The sequence below is a fragment of the Ahaetulla prasina genome, chromosome 8 (assembly GCF_028640845.1).
Source record: "Ahaetulla prasina isolate Xishuangbanna chromosome 8, ASM2864084v1, whole genome shotgun sequence".
NCBI classification, from domain to species: Eukaryota; Metazoa; Chordata; class Lepidosauria; order Squamata; family Colubridae; genus Ahaetulla; species Ahaetulla prasina.
The window spans coordinates 40,321,730-40,338,529 of record NC_080546.1 but is presented as its reverse complement, the minus strand read 5'-3'; the positions used below and the strand labels follow the sequence as shown (position 1 = coordinate 40,338,529).

The 16,800-nt window shown below is 36.9% G+C and overlaps 1 long non-coding RNA gene across 2 annotated transcripts in view; it reads left to right on the top strand.

The window, feature by feature from the left end:
- Positions 1 to 7,712: 7,712 nt before the first annotated feature.
- Positions 7,713 to 16,800, top strand: part of LOC131203433 (uncharacterized) — a 46,336-nt gene continuing 37,248 nt past the window's right edge. For both annotated transcript variants that reach the window (XR_009156373.1, XR_009156372.1), the window contains exon 1: positions 7,713 to 7,769. This is a non-coding gene — a long non-coding RNA (uncharacterized LOC131203433). The remainder of the gene's footprint in view (positions 7,770 to 16,800) is intronic.

Sequence of the window (16,800 nt, the reverse complement as noted above, 5' to 3'; positions counted from 1 at the left end):
GATTACTAGGATCACTGACAAAGCAGAATGGAGACTGAAATCATATTTTATCATACATGCAAAACGGCAGACAGGCCATAAAGAAAGTTATAAATAATAAGATCCATCTCTGAGCCTTTAATGTTTATGAAACAAGAAATCCTGCTTCTCTTAACCATTACTTTTGCAGTTCTTCTTTCCAGCCTGCTTTAACTGATTAGGATTTCAGAAATGTGTATAGCAATGGAATCAAGGCAAAATATGACTGGATAAAGAAAAGGAGTATTAGCATGCAACATGATATCTTCTTTACTCAATCACATCCTTGGGGGTTCCTACCCAGTCCACACTGGCTGTACTATAGAAGAAAATATGGTTGGATAGACAGAAACAGCAACAGATGACTGGGTCTTAGTGAAATTTATGACTATTGCATGATCAATTATCAGTTTTAATCTACCAAGCCTAGTCCTAAAATATTATCTGTTTGATTGCAAAGCTTTTAATTTGACTTCAGACTGAAATTAAAATATTCTTGTAGGAAACATTGACTATTTTTAAAGCAGAGTTTTAATTATAATCCCATCAGAGGACCCAGGTTTCAGATTTCATCTTTTCTTGATAGGTTCCCAATGTCAAAGCAGACTATTGTTTTGCCTGATTTCAGCTATTCACAAATTCCTGTCATGCCATAATTTTACTTTTCATGTATTTAGAATCATTCCTGAAAGTTGAAAAAGTTTAGAAAACCTGTGTTATTATTTCTAAATAACTTGTGATAATTGTGAAAGGTGAAAGAGAAAAAGAAGCAAAACAAAGAGGAAAAAGCAGAGGGAGAAGAAATGGCAGGCAGAAACTATTTTACTGAATAACTCTATCTTATAGCACTAATTCAGGCATGGAGTACAAATCACATCATCCACTTAGGTCAAGCTGTGAGCAAAGAAATTTGCGAGCTTTTCTGGTAATCATGCAGCTTGTGCCTCTTTATATAAAAAGATTAGTTTCAACTTTAGCCACATTATTATGTCACCCTCAAGCCACAATGCCTGCATAAAAGATCAGGAACATTACATTACATTCAGTGAAAAATGGCCTTATCTAATGATCATAATCTTTATCTAGCCACAATTCTCCATTTCTAACTGCTAAGAGATCTCTAAGGTGCAACTAAGTAAGCATAGAATACATATTTCCAACACTTAACACTCTAGACCTCATAGAAATTTTTGGCTGAGAATTGAATTTAATTGTTAATGTTGTGCCAGTCAGGAAGTGTCTCCAATATGAGCTGAAAGCAGGATTCTTGGTAAATACATCTCCATTCAAAAACAAACACATATATTTGGAAAACTTTAACAGATTTTTCTCTCACTCATTATTTATATTTTATGAAGATTCTATATGTTGTGGTATCATCTTTTTTCAGTTGACACAACATTACTATTAGAATTCAAATTAATTATACTTTAGTGTAGAGGTGTCAAACTCATGGCCTACAGGCTGGATGTGTCATTTGCTGGCCACGCACACCTGTTGCAATATTAAGCCATATGAACCCCTTTGAGAAATTGCTTATGTGCAAAAATCAGCATAAGTAACTTTTGAGAGATTGCTTATGTGCAAAGATCAGCATAAGTAAGTCTGGCTAATTTTATCATGTAAGCAGAAATCTGTTTGATGCCAAGGTTGCAAAGATGTTTGCCTCTAAATGTATCAACACTTTTGTGATAGCCACAGGACATTCCTTTTCTGATAAGGCTCCTTTCACAAAGCTTCTTAGAAGTTTATCATACATACAATTATATGAGATTTGTTAACATGCAGAGTCAGCATGTTTCAAGATGTATTTCTGTTTGCTACGTGTAGCATGAATAGTGTAACTGTAGAACGCCTTAGACACGTGTGGGAGTGATGTCCTTGTAGCCCGTGTAGGTTGCTATGCAGCTGTACCACATAGGCAATAAGCAGAGAACAAAGAGCAGCCACCTCATGGCGGAGAACAAAGAGCCACCTCATGGAAAATCCTCCCAAGAATCACGAGCTTTCTTCCAAAATCATAGGCTTGTGGATGTGCTTGTAGTCACGTGTTCACATGTTGAATATATGCTAATATGTAACCTCCCCTGCTTACCTTTTGTAACCACCCATTTTTACCTAAACACAATAAAAGGGGGCTCTGGAATTTGCTCTGGGCCTTCTCATCCCAGACTTTCTCTAGGCTCTCACCCCGAGAAGTCCATGAGTCTGTCGTTCGTTAGCAGCCTTCATGAGAAGCCCACCAGATGCTTCGACACACACCCCCAGTTTAGCAAATGGGAAAAAAGTTGTGATACATCACTTGACGAAAATGTGTCGTCATGAGTTTGACACCCCTGCTTTAGTGCTTCTTGTTTACATCCTATAGCAGATGTAAAACATGAGGCTTTTTTGTATTATTGTTATTACTATTGAATATAGTTATGGATAATAGATGGAGCAGATAGGAAAATCAAGTTCAGGTAGAGAACAAAAACAGACACATAATCAATACAGCTGAAGGATTTTTTTACACTCTACCAAGATGGCATATTGTACTACATGAATAGTAAAAAATAGTAACAGTAACAAATCCCAATTTTGATCTGGGATTAAACTATTAGAGAGCAGTAATTCATAAAATCAAAGCAGCTGAATTAATAAGTAAACTCTGGCCATCTAAATTTGAATGACAGATTGCTTCAGCTTCTTCCAACATGGTAATTGATAAAATGAAATATAATGGGTACTATATATGAAATATTAGCTAATGCATAAAATATCCATATACTGCAGTTACTTTGTTATCAATATGTCCTTTTTCCAGAATTTTTTCCAGAGTCTTGCCATTCTTGTTTATAAACCTGCTACATCTTGAATCACCCATGCAAGTGATAGTCAGATGCAACTGTGCTTAATTTTTTTTTTTTTGTTTACATTTATATCCCGCCCTTCTCCGAAGACTCAGGGCGGCTTACAGTGTATAAGGCAATAGTCTCATTCTATTTGTATATTTTTTTTTACAAAGTCAACTTATTGCCCCCCCAACAATCTGGGTCCTCATTTTACCTACCTTATAAAGGATGGAAGGCTGAGTCAACCTTGGGCCGGGCTTGAACCTGCAGTAATTGCAGGCTACTGTGTTCTAATAACAGGCTCTAACAGCCTGAACTATTACGGCCCTTTCAAGTTCAGAAAATCCCAAACAACAGTCTTCACCAGGGGTCTCCAATCTTGGCAACTTTAAGACATGTGGACTTCAACTCCCACAATTCTTCAGCAAACAAAGCTGATTGAGGAATTCTGGGAGTTGAAGTCCACAAGTTTTAAAGTTGCCAAGTTTGAAGATCCCTGGTCTTTACCATCTAAAATTTATCTATACCCATACTTATAACTATTTTGAAACAAAATAGAGATAACAGAAAATTGTGTCGTTCTCAAAAAATACTACAAGGATTCTCTAACAGTTTCTGACACAATTTGCATTATATTGACTTAGCTGTGAATTTTAAGAAGTATTGTTTTTCATATAAAGCAAGAAACAATCTCTTATGGGTCATTGCCAGGTAAGGAGGATGGTGAGATATTGACGAACTGTATTCATTTGGGTTAAAACAAATGACTACTAAAAAGTCAGTGGTAAAATCCAATTTTTTTTACTACTGGTTCTGTGGGCGTGGCTGGTGGGCGTGGCTTGGTGGGATGGTTTGTTGGGCATGGCAGAGGAAGGATACTGCAAAATCTCCATTCCCACCCCACTCCAGGGAAGGATATTGCAAAATCTCCATTCCCATCCCACTCTGGGGCCAGCCAGAGGTGGTATTTTTGGTTCTCTGAACTACTCAAAATTTCCGTTACTGGCTTTCCAGAACCTGTCAGAACCTGCTGGATTTCACCCCTGCAGTAAGTACACTTACTGTTCTTACTTCTTAAGTACACTTAAGAACAGAGTTCCCCAATGTTTCTGGTTTTGCAGACCAGCACGGGGGAGAATGGCTGAGCCTCAAATGGAGTGCTCAGATGCTCGCTTATGCATGTGCACTTCCTCACCACTTACGTAGCCCAGTTCCAAACAGCTCAAGTTCCGGTGGTGGGCCACAGCCCAGGGGTTGGGGATTCCTGCACTATAATAACTATTGTTTCTATTGCAAATCCTGGCTTGAACTCAAAAGTTAAAGATGTTAAAGAAAATCACATCAGTTTCTGCTGACATAATAAAATGTCTGTCTGCTTGTGCAGAGAGCTAGAATATAAGCAATCCATAACATGAAATGAGAAAGGAATAACACCAAATAGACCTGGCTTTTTTTTTTTTTGAATTTATATCCCGCCCTTCTTCGAAGACTCAGGGCAGCTTACATCTTGTTAAGCAATAGTCTTCATCCATTTGTATATTATATACAAAGTCAACTTTTATTGCCCCCAACAATCTGGGTCCTCATTTTACCTACCTTATAAAGGATGGAAGGCTGAGTCAACCTTGGGCCTGGTGGGGCTTGAACTTGCAGTAATTGCAAGCAGCTGCTTAGTCTGTTGAGCCACCAGAGGCTTTGGGTAAGGCACTGGGTGAGTCTAAATGTGTAAGGATTCCACATTAATGCAGTTGGTCCAGAGCTTGACAAAATGTTCTGTTCCTTTGAAGAAATGTTACCAACCTCTGAATATTAAGGAACTTAGTACAATCTAAACCAGGGGTCTCCAACCTTGGCAACTTTAAGACTTGTGGACTTCAACTCCAAGAATTCCTTAGCCAGCAAAGCTTCTGGGAGTCTTAAGTCCACAAATTTTAAAGTTGCCGAGGTTGGAGATCCCTGATCTAAACAGTATTTCCTTCTATTTAAATTTCCATAAGGGGTATAAAATACAGTTCAATATCTGCATCCCCTTTTCCTGTGAATATGGTTGTAAATTCCCATGAGATTTAACTTGCTACAGATCATCTGCCTCATCACTCTCTGAAATTAATGAATGGTGTTTTATGTGAATCTGAATCTATGAATAAGATTGATCGTTCAGCCATAATTAGTGAGGGAGAGCAAATCTATGTTTCATCTTCCTATTTATTTATTTAATAGCAAATATTGTCAATGAGCAGTAGGCTAAATAAAAAAAATTAAAACATAATGTTCCCTTTAATTGTATTCAGTTTATAATTTCAGTTCATGCTTATACTATATATATATGCTATCTAATATGTACCCAACAAAATAAATAAATAAATAAATAAATTAAACAAATAATAAAATGCAATGAAAACATAACACTCATTGAAAGATATCAAAGAGCAGAGTGTACTGTATAGTGTCTTAGAAGAAACGATGAAAAAAAAATCTGACTATGAATGTCAGAATTACTTGAATCATGAAGACAGGCTCTTTCTACCAAAGGGATTTTCTGATACCAGCCTCCAGTACTACTGTGACAAACAGGATAGGCAAAAAGGAATGCAATGCATAGTAGCTGTGACATTGAATATTCAGCAGGAACAAGCATGTTCTGGTATAGAATCTACTCATTACAATAACTAATATCCCCTAGATGCATCTGCCATACTCCATTGTAAATCCAGTGGTGGATTTTTGCTCCAGTTTTCCCTTAACCTAAAGGCAACAGAAACTGGTGGGAGGAATTTGTGGGAGGAACCTCAAGTCAGTTGAAAAATTTGTCTTGTATTATAATGGTAGTTGTCAGACAGAATTAACTAGAGCGTGTTAGTTTGATTATTATCATTGCACCACTGATGTTTTTGGCACTTAAGTCTTTTGAGAATACCATATAGTATGTTTAGTTTTATAGTCGTTATTTATGTGCATTTCTTCCTAACAAAATCTGCCAAGGCCCAGACACATGTCCTAAGGCTAACTTGAGACAGTGAAAGGATTGCTGCATGTCTGCAAAATGAGCCCAGAGCAGTTACATGGAATAGAGACATGGGCTTACTTTAAGTCACGGAAGGCAACATAATGGATAATGATGTTGCCTGCATGTGTTTTTGTGAATTAAGAATTCATATGAGGAAACAAGAAAGGATGGTTTCTTGTTGGAAGTTTAAGTTTATGCAGACTATGCATCTTGCAAACTGTGGAATCAAATTTGGTATTATTCTGGTCCCAATAAATAAGTAGATTGAAACTCTAAATCACAACCATTCCCAAAATTACTGAAAAATGTAATAGAAGGTGAAATAAAGCTGTGAGGACTATGTGCAATAGCACTTAGACTTATATACAGAGTCAGCGTATTGCCCCCAACAATCTGGGTCCTCATTTTACCAACCTCAGAGGGATGGAAGGCTGAGTCAACCTTGAGCCTGGTGTGATTCGATCTGCCAAACTACTGGCAGCCGGTGATCAGCAGAAGTAGACTGTAATATTGCACTCTAACCACCACGGTTCATGATGATTACTGTTGTTGAGTAGGAGTCTAGTGTTTATTTTGATGGGTCCACATGTCAGCCATCCATCCCAAATAAGGGCAATCTAACATGGCAGAGCATATTTATCTGCAATGGAAACTTCAAAGAAGTTATTGTATTTTTAGAATCTACTTGTTCTCAATTTGGAAGCCATATTAGGCCGGAAGCTTCCATGCTGCCACCTTCTCATGTGTGGGAAAGTAGGAGGGGGGATTTAGTAGAGAGGTTGTCTTTAGACATAATAGCATTCTTCCTGTCGGTCAAGGTCAAGCCGATGCTGCATCTGGAGGAGAAGTGGTCGGAGTGCTGTCTCGAGATGGGACTGATGGTGATTGGAGCATGTGATTGACTGAGGAGTTGAAGGGATGGTTTTGGTGGTTTTGATTTACTGAAGAAAAACCCAGACCTCTCAGATTCGGGTTTTCCCAGATGTGCCAGTTTACCTATTCTAGTAAATGGAACTTTGAAAAATGCTTGCTTCAGAGTTTTTACTTGGAGTTGGGGGGTTTTCTGGAAAGCTGACACTTGTGCCTCTAGCTGTACTTCTGATTATGTCTGGGTCTGTATAACAAGATTATATATATGGTAGTCTTAGTGTGCAATTCATCTCTGGATATACAGGTGTCTCTGCAGTCCCAATCTGGGAGCATAGAGTGTAGCACAATTGGGACACAGGTATCAGTTTTGCTATTAGTTTTTGGCACTGCCTATCTTCAAAGCTGGTGGAAGCTTCATAGCATAGGGCTCACCGGCAGGTTCTGTCAGCAGCTGCAGCTTCTAATTCCCTTGGATGGATGCCACAATGGTATACAGTTTATTTCACAGTACCTTTTGTAGTGCTTGTTTGGTCAACACAGAAATCTCTTTCCAGACTACAGTATGTTACACCCCAACTGTTGAGACATACAGTGCTTGTCCATTGTGACAATGTATCCCATCCATCTCATCTGGATTCTGATAATGAAGGAGTCAATGCTGGTGGATTCTGGATGATCCAATAATTCCAGTTTGGAGTCACGATTGCTGAGGATAGAGCAAAAAGTATGCATGATCAAATTTTTCCAGTTGTTTGATGTGCTTTTGATATAGAATCCAGTGCTAGAGCCATTTGTCTGAGATAGGCAGCTATAGAAATTAGATAGATAGATCAGTGGTGAAATCCTCCCAGTTCTATCTGGCTTGCCAAACTGGTAGTGCCAGCTGCGGGAGGCTCCACCCATCCTCCAGGACATCATTACATCCCGGTTTTTTACTGTCTGCACATGTGCAGAAGGTTCTACATATGTGCAGAAGAGGCACGCTCCCACCTAGCATACAAGCACTCCTGCAAACTCCCGTTTCCAAACCAGTAGGGAAGGTAAGTGGATTTCACCACTGATGAAATAAAAAGGACTCTACTCTAATGTAAATGGAGATGCAATCATTCTAAATAGGAAATAATCCAATTGCAAAATTCCTGTAACCCCCAACCTCCTTTTTTTTGCAATGTATCTTGCTCTGAGGGAGAAGGTAGGTTAAGAAGATAGATGATATATAGATAGATAGATAGATAGATAGATAGATAGATAGATAGATAGATAGATAGATAGATAGATAGATAGATAGACAGACAGATGAGAGATGAGACAGAGAGCGAAAGAGAGAGACAGAGAGACAGAAAGATGAGGGAGGGAGGGAGGGAGAGAGAATATGAGAGAGAGAGTGGGGGGCAGGCAGGCATTTGCCAAAAGAGGTTGCCAAAAGAAATGAGGCAAAGTAAAAAAAAATATTAAAAAAAGCTGTTGTGATTGGCTGAGAACCAACTCTACTTGTATTTCAAATACCGAAAGAACTTGATATAATTAACTTAATGAGCTTCATAGAATTTCACCAGATTCCTCTTGGTTTATTGGGATGGGTTTCTTTTGTGATTTAGCAGCTAGCATCCTTCAGTCCACTTTATTCACAATGAAATCTTGCTGGTTTTGGTGTCCTGACAAAATCAACCACTGTTGAAAATATTTTTTTGAGGGCCACTAATTCAACTTTATAAGGCTGAATTCTTTCTTTTCTCTCCCCCTGCCATACTTCCCTCCCCCCCACCTTAATATTTCTTCTTAAACTCCAGGATTTGATACATTCCTTTCTGCCTGACTGAGATTTAATTTTTCACTTTTTCTTTTCTTTTAAGAATCCCATTTGCTAGATATTTATCAAAACTATTTAATGGCTATTTGCTACACATAATAGCCAAGAAATAAAATCCAGGATGTATGATTATACAAAAAGCCATATAAATTAGACTTTAAAAAGCAGTGTGGTGGTTTTAATCTTTAATCTTTAACTATCCATAGCATTAATCTCTTTATTTGTAATTAAGCTGTCATCCATCTGGGAGAAGCCCATAACAGTGTGGAGCCATCTTAATGAGTGCTCTCTGAGCCTTTGCCAATAAGCTAAACTGTGAGTCTGCCTTGTTTACATGAGAGACATGGTTCTTTCAAAGGGACGTTCAGAGGAGAAAATTAAGTGGCTTTTGTCATTGACATAGGCAGTCTGATGTATTCAAGAATCTGCTTCTGATTGACTGTGAACGGATAGTTTCAAGGAATACTTTTAGAAAGCCATAGCTGCTGCTTCCTGTACAGCACAAGCAAAGATCAATCTACAGTATTTTCTATTTTATATAGTTGTTATGTTTTTAATATTATAATTTAACTAATTTACGTTTATAAAGTGAAATATTTGTGGCACTACAAAACATAACCATGCTAGCACAATAAAAGGCTTCGATTTTCTCCCATGCTTTCTTTATCACGCTAGCATTTCATATTGCTTCAGGTTTAAAAGCTTTATAGTATAGATTCTGAAAGAATATCGTAAATTGTTCAGGATTCCTAAAAACATTTTGAAAAATAATGTAGAATCCCAAGAAATAATTCATATTTATGAAGGGGGAATAGGATCAGCAAGAATTGGGTATACATTAAAAATGTGTGTACTCTTTCCTTTGTCAACCATCTTGTCAGCGGCAGTGTTCATCTCATTTAGTCAACCAAGGACACAATATAGTAGATTCACCAAATACTTTATTAAGAGTCTGCTAAGCCTACTCAAGCACCCAAGGATATGTGAGATGACATTCCTAGGGTGAGATTCTGAACACACATATAGACAAGTTTTAATAATTATTTTTAAGAGTTACAGATGGTACAATCACATTGGCTAATACTTTGTTTTTTCTATATTTGGTCATCTTCTAAACAATCTAGCTGTTTCTTATTTATAATTTATCCTGCATTTTCAGAATATACTATCTATAACTCCATGGCAACATACAGTGGGTAACAATGGAAATGTCCAGGTATCTATTGCTTTTGATTGGTAAATCTAGTGAGTTTTTTTAAAAAATATCCTTTCCTGGAAGATAGGAAAATTGTGATTAACAAGTCCCTTATATTATTATATGTGACATTTAGGCTGATTAGTTCCTTTATAATTATCCTAGTTTCATGCGTATTTTGTTTATGTAGCAGACAACATGGAATAAATGAAGAATTCAAGGATGCACCTGAGTTTTACTGAAGAGACTTTATGATTTATTTATTTACCATTTATTTATTATTTGGCAGTAATATTGTTTGGAGATTATGATAAGCCACATATTCTTGTCACCAAATTGCAGAAATTTGTTGTTTGTAAGAAAAAAAAGTATAATTCACCTGTGAACATTGATTACGGTAGTCTGTGTGTAAGAGAATGATGCTAGTACAAAGGAAGAAATTATTTCCAATGAAGCTGTAAAATGTAGACGGTGTAGATATATATTTAACCAAATAAACCAACTTTGTATTTCTTCTCTTCTCTTTAAAAAAAAGTCTTTATTTTTAAAAAAATAATATCCCAGAACTTGATTTCTTTTTCTCTTTGTCCCTTCTTAGAAAAACCTTTGAAACTTGAAAGTTTTTTGTAAGTCCCAGATAATAAAATTATCCAAGTCACTATTCTGGTTAGTTATTTGTATATTCTTTTTAATTATGAAGACATCAGCTGCTTTTATTTGTATATCTAGTTTAATATTTTTTCACATATCATTCTTAAAACTTGTCATTTTGAAATTCACATTTAAATCAGCTTTATTCTGAAGCTTGTCCAGTAAAACATGATTCTCTTTTATAACCTCTTTTAAATTTAGTTTGTCCATGGCAACTGACAATATTCATTGTTCTCAAACATTCTTCAATTCATCCAAGGTTATGGTATTTTGCGTCATTCTGTATTGAGTTGAATTTAACTATACAATATTTTCCTGTGGAAAGATTTCTTATCCTTAATTTCAAAATAATTTCAAATACCTTTTAGCTGCTAATAACTTTCTAAAATCAAAATTCCTAATCACCTTTTGGCTGTTATTATTATATTAATAGCTCAAGTAAAAAGGATCCATTAGAACAGAAAAGGTGCAGTAAGTATAATTTAAAGGACAATATCCTGTTTTTGTAACATTTGTATGAGTATGCCCACAACTAACCCTCTAACCAAGGGTTTATTTTTGTTTTACTTTTATTGAATTACTTGGTAACAGGGAAATGTGTGCAGAGTACTTGGACAGCTAGAAATTTAGGAATTGTTTATGGAAGCAAATGTGGTTCTAAATTAATGTTTAATACTTCTGAGATAATTATGCAAAGTAACTTTTGTTTGTGTGTGACTGTTTGTGTGTATATAGAGAGAGATGGAGATAGACACACACACAGACACACAAATAACCAAATACACACTAATGTTTAATGTGTATTTGGATCTAATATAATGTTGAAATGTTGGTTTTTTATTTGTTCTGACTGGTACTGTGGATTTGTAATAATGGCTAAGGCAAACCATTAAACATACTTAGAATAATAATATATTCAGATTTACAATGGCTGGTAGGTCTGCAATTGTTTGTTTACAGGTCATATTTATTTTTAATTGCATAAACATGAGCAATTAATGTGGCAGCCTACATTCCTATAGATTTCCTTAATTTAAAGTTTTGCATTATTAACATTTCATTTTCTTTTTCAGGAATAATCTCAAGAAGTTTATGGATTATTTAAAACACAAATCAAATGCACTGAAGTATATTTTAAATGCCATGATGGTAAATTGTTTACCTTTTTGGATAAATAATGTATCTAATTCCATGGCATATGTGCTATTGATAGCATCTACTCCATCAATCCTAAGAAAATACACTCAAACCCTTGTACTTTTCATCCCACACTCATCCCCTTGAAGAGGTAGCAATTTCCTTTTTCAACTAGCTTAATATATGCCATTTAGCAGCAGCAAGTACTGGAGTGGGGAGGGGGTGTTGTTTCTAAAACTTTCTGTCTCTTGCTTATTTCAAAACAGTCCAAACACATTAGGCTTCCTTATACATTTCACTTCAGTTATCACAGTCTTTAATTTGCCAAGGGAAGTATTAGAGGACAAACCACTGGTGGAACAGCTGTCTTATATGAGAGAGACATCACCTTCCATCTTTAGCAAACAATTCTCACAGAAGGGAGAATATGTTTTTGTAGCCTTGTGGCATTTACAGTCTGTTCTTTTGTGCCCAAGACAAAAAAGATGAACATTTTGAGATTTTGAGGAGGACATGTTGAAGGACATTCAACTATGCTTTGGAAATAGCTTACTTCCTAAGGAAATTGTCATAGCATACTGCACTAACTATGGAGTCAGATACAGTTTAGACAGCAAGATTTTGAAATATGAACTATAAGGTAAATATGGTTAAAGGTGAGAATGTGTAGGGTGCAGTGTTGCCTGATCTATTGTATTGTTCCGTGCTAGACATTCCACATATGTCTTGGAATTCTATACCATGCAAGGTATATACAAAAAGAGGACAAGGCCAAAGAACACAAAGCAGCTTTCAAAGAAGATGGAGAGACAACATCAAAGACAGCATCAAATAACAATGGTAGAGGCCAAAAGTACAAAAACCAGAAGCTTGTATCTCCCTTGACACGTGAAGTGGTAAAAGAAGAGTAGGAAGAGAAGGAGAAGAAGGATAAGATGAAGAATTAGAGGATATATCTATATATAGTAGAGGACAGGAAGGCCTGGACGAATGTTGTCCATGGGGTCGCGATGGGTCGGACACGACTTCGCAACTAACAACAACAATATCTATTAAGATGACCAAAGGATTAATGCATCTAAACCAGGGGTCACCAACCTTTTGGACCTCAGGGACCACTAGATTCATAATTTTAAATCCTGTGGACCACTAATATGATCTGCCTCATGACCGGCTGGGTGGGCATGGCTAAGTGGTCATGTGACTGGGTGGGCATGGCCAACTCAATGTCACTTATGTCAAGGAGTGTCTCGCCAGCCTCTACTTGCCTCCCCTCCCAGCCCCTCCTCGCCTGCCTGCCCTTAGGGCCCCAACAGGATGCTGTTGTTGGAGCTAAGCAGCCACCATGAGAAAGAGTTGGCAAAACAGCTGGCTCAGTTCAAATTGGATCTGACCAAGAAGGAGGCTCAGCAGAAGCACCTCACTGAGGGCTAAGAGAATAGGCTTTCCAATCAGAGGGAAGACCTGCAGGAGTGCATGGCCAGGTACCGGCACCTGGAGGCTCAATGGGCTGAGATGGTCAGCCAGTTCCAGGCAATGATGCAGTCCCACTGGAACAAGGCCCTCTGGCTCTTTGCCACTGGTGGCACTTCCCTCCAGCCTTTGCTGAAAGCTTTGCACAGGAGGCTGAAGCAGACCCCAAGTCAGAATTTCTCCCTGCCCCGACCCACATAAAAAGACCCTGAAGGGGAAGACTCTGCAGAAACACAAACATTCATTGCACGTATCTGGCCCAGGGGCCATAGTTTGAGCACCCCTGATTTCGTGCAATATAAAAAATGCAAATAATTTTTCTGCGGACCACCAACATTTTCTCACAGACCACCAGTTGGTGACCTCTGATCTAAACCACACAAACTATCAAACAAATAATTAAAATGCTATCATTCTGTCACTGATATTCAAATTATTATAGATCAAATGATTAAAGAAAGCCTACACGTCTATAACTCTATGTGATATGCTTTCCTGATATTTTATATAGATATTTATCTGTCTTACTACTGTAGATGGATCAAGATGTTCACACATATGGTTTCTTCCAGCACCTAAATATGAGACAAAGGACCAGGTGCTACTTTATATAATTGTGGAGATGGAAGTAGGATATGCTTTAGTAATCAGTATCATTATACAGATATAAATAAAGTGGTGTTCCTGTAAAATGTGAAAAATAACATTTGCTACCCTAAGATTTGGCAAGGAATTCTTGGAAGTTTGGAATTCCCAATCATACTCTTTACCTTTCACTGTTTACTTTTGGCAATTATTCTTCCAGCTGAAATTACATAAAGAAGGAAACATTTTCTTTTAAATAAATAATGTTCATCACTTGAAGTGCACACACCTTAAATTTGCCAAGGTTGAGAAACACTGGTCTATTGTAATTAGAGAGCCTTTCTATTCCAAATACATTAGAGAGGAAAAACTGGCTTTCCCTGATTTATAATTTATTATCTAATTCCCAGAATTTACAATCAGTATTTGCAATAATAGACATGCTGACTGGAATTTTTAAAGTTCCCATCCCATCCAGGTTGAGAATATTATAGATAGATGATCAAACTGAGTGCAATGCATTCTGCCTAGCACAATACGTTTAACTACAAAAAATAAAATCTATCAGTCATGATCTAATTTATTTGACATATGCAAAATGTATCATGAGAAAATAGATTGTGGAACCCTAATTCCTTGGAGAAACATCAACAACCTCAAATTTATTGATGAATCTGTTTTGATGGTCAGAAACAAAAAAAGATTTAAGGAGTTTCATGTCAATGTAAATAATTTCAGCTTTGGAAGCCATATTAGGCCGGAAGCTTCCATGCTGCCCCATGTGTGGGAAAGTAGAAGGGAGAATTTAGTAAAGCGATTGTCTTTAGACATAATAGCATTCTTCCTGTCGGTCAAGGTCAGGCCGATCCTGCATCTGGAGAAGGACTGGTCGGAGCATGTGATCAACTATGGATTGAGGGAATGGTGTGGGGGGTTTTGATTTACTGAGGGAAAATCCAGACATCTCAGATTCGGGTTTTCCCAGACGTGCCAGTTTACCTATTCTAGTAAATGGAACTTTGAAAAATGCTTGCTTCAGAGTTTTTACTTGGAGTTGGGGGGTTTTCTGGAAAGCTGACAAATAAAAGAATGCAAAATCTAGTTTGTTGCTTGGTATTAAAAAAATGCCAACAGGCAACACCAACCCAATGCAAATGGGTGGAAGAGTTGAAATAGAAACAAACTTCCCAAAGTGAAAATGCAATACATCAGGGCAGTGGCCATCAAATTAAGCAAAGTCTATCACTTCAGAAAGAAAACAAAACAAAAAAACTAAGAGATGTAAGCAATGTATTGAAATGCAAAGACATCAAATGAACAAAAATGCATCTAATGTGAAAGCTATAGTTTTCCCAATTTTTTTTTATTTTGTCACAACAGTATACACAGGCATCAACATAAAACAACAATACATCATATAATCATATATATAAGCAAAAGTAAGCAATAACTATATTAATTTGATATAATGAAAGGAAACAATAGGACAGGAATGGTAGGCACTTTTGTGCTCTTATGCACGCCCCTTATAGTCCTCTTAGGAATGGGGTGAGGTCAACATTCCTCTTAGGAATGTTGACCTCACCTCTTAGGAATGGGGTGAGGTTGAAGTTTTTGGGATTTTGACAAGAGACCACAGAGTCTGGTAGTGTATTCCAAGCGTTAACAACTCTGTTACAAAAGTCATATTTTTTGCAATCAAGATTGAAGCAGTTAACATTAAGTTTAAATCTATTGTTTGCTCTTTTATTATCCCATCACCAATCTCTTTCCACTTATGACTGTATGACTGTAACTTTGTTGCTGGCAATCCTTATGATTTATATTGATATATTGACCATCATTTGTGTTGTAAATGTTGTACCCTGATAAACGTATCTTTTCTTTTATGTACACTGAGAGCATAGGCAGATTCCTTGTGTCCAATTACACTTGGCCAATAAAAAATTCTATTCTATTCTATTCTATTCTATTCTATTCTATTCTATTCTATTCTATTCTATTCTATTCTTGCGATTGAAGCTGAAGTAGTCTTTAACAGGAAGGACATTGCAATAGATGATTCTGCGTGTTAAACACAGGTCTTGTCAGAGTTGGTGGAGTTCTAAATATTCTAATCCCAGGATTTCAAGTTTGGTGGTATAAGGTATTTTGTTGTTTTCAGAGGAGCGGAGAACTCTTCTTGTAAAATATTTCTGGACACGTTCAATTGTATTAATGTCAGAGATGTGGTATGGGTTCCAGACAGGTGAGCTGTATTCAAGAATAGGTCTGGCAAATGTTTTGTATGCTCTGGTTAGTAGTGTAGAGTTTTTGGAAAAGAAGCTACGCAAAATTAGGTTTACAACTCTTAGAGCCTTTTTTCCTATGTAGTTGCAGTGGGCTTTGGCACTTAGATCATTTGATATGAAAACTCCAAGGTCTTTAACAGGGTGGGGGTCATTTGTAAGGTAATGTCCATCAAGCTTGTACTTAGTGTTTGGGTTCTTTTTTCCAATATGTAAGACTGAGCATTTGCTGGTTAAGATTTGGAGTTGCCAAGTTTTAGACCAATCGGATACAAAGTCAAGGTCTTTTTGAAGTATTGTTGGTGGTGTTAAATAGTTTGACATCGTCAGCAAAGAGAACACAATTATTTGAGATATGGTCACAAAGATCATTTATGTATAGTATGAAGAGTGTTGGTCCAAGAATGCTGCCTTGAGGAACGCCACTTTTGACAAGAACAGGATTTGATAGAGCATTGCCAATTTTGACCACTTGTCTGTTTGACAGGAAAGCAGTTATCCAATTGTGAAGAGGTCCTGAAATGCCATAGGATTTTAGTTTTAGGAGAAGTTTATCATGTACTACTGAGTCAAAAGCTTCGCAGAAGTCTATGTAGATTTCATCTATTGCTTTTCCTTGATCAAGATTAGTAGTCCATATGTTTTTGCAGTGGAGAAGTTTTAAGTTACATGAGAATTTTTTTCTGAAACCAAATTGTTTATTAGAGATAGGTTGTTTGTTTCTAGGTGGAGGGTAATGGATTGGATGATGATAGATTCCATTACTTTGCAGGTGACGCAGCATAAAGAGATTGGTCTGTAATTTTCAACTAGGCTGGATCTCCTTTTTTGAAGATAGGGATGACTGTGGCTAGAGAACAAAGTTTGGGAAGGGAACTAGTCGTGAAAGCTTTATTCTAGCATATGTCTGTGAAAAACTAAACAATGGAAAA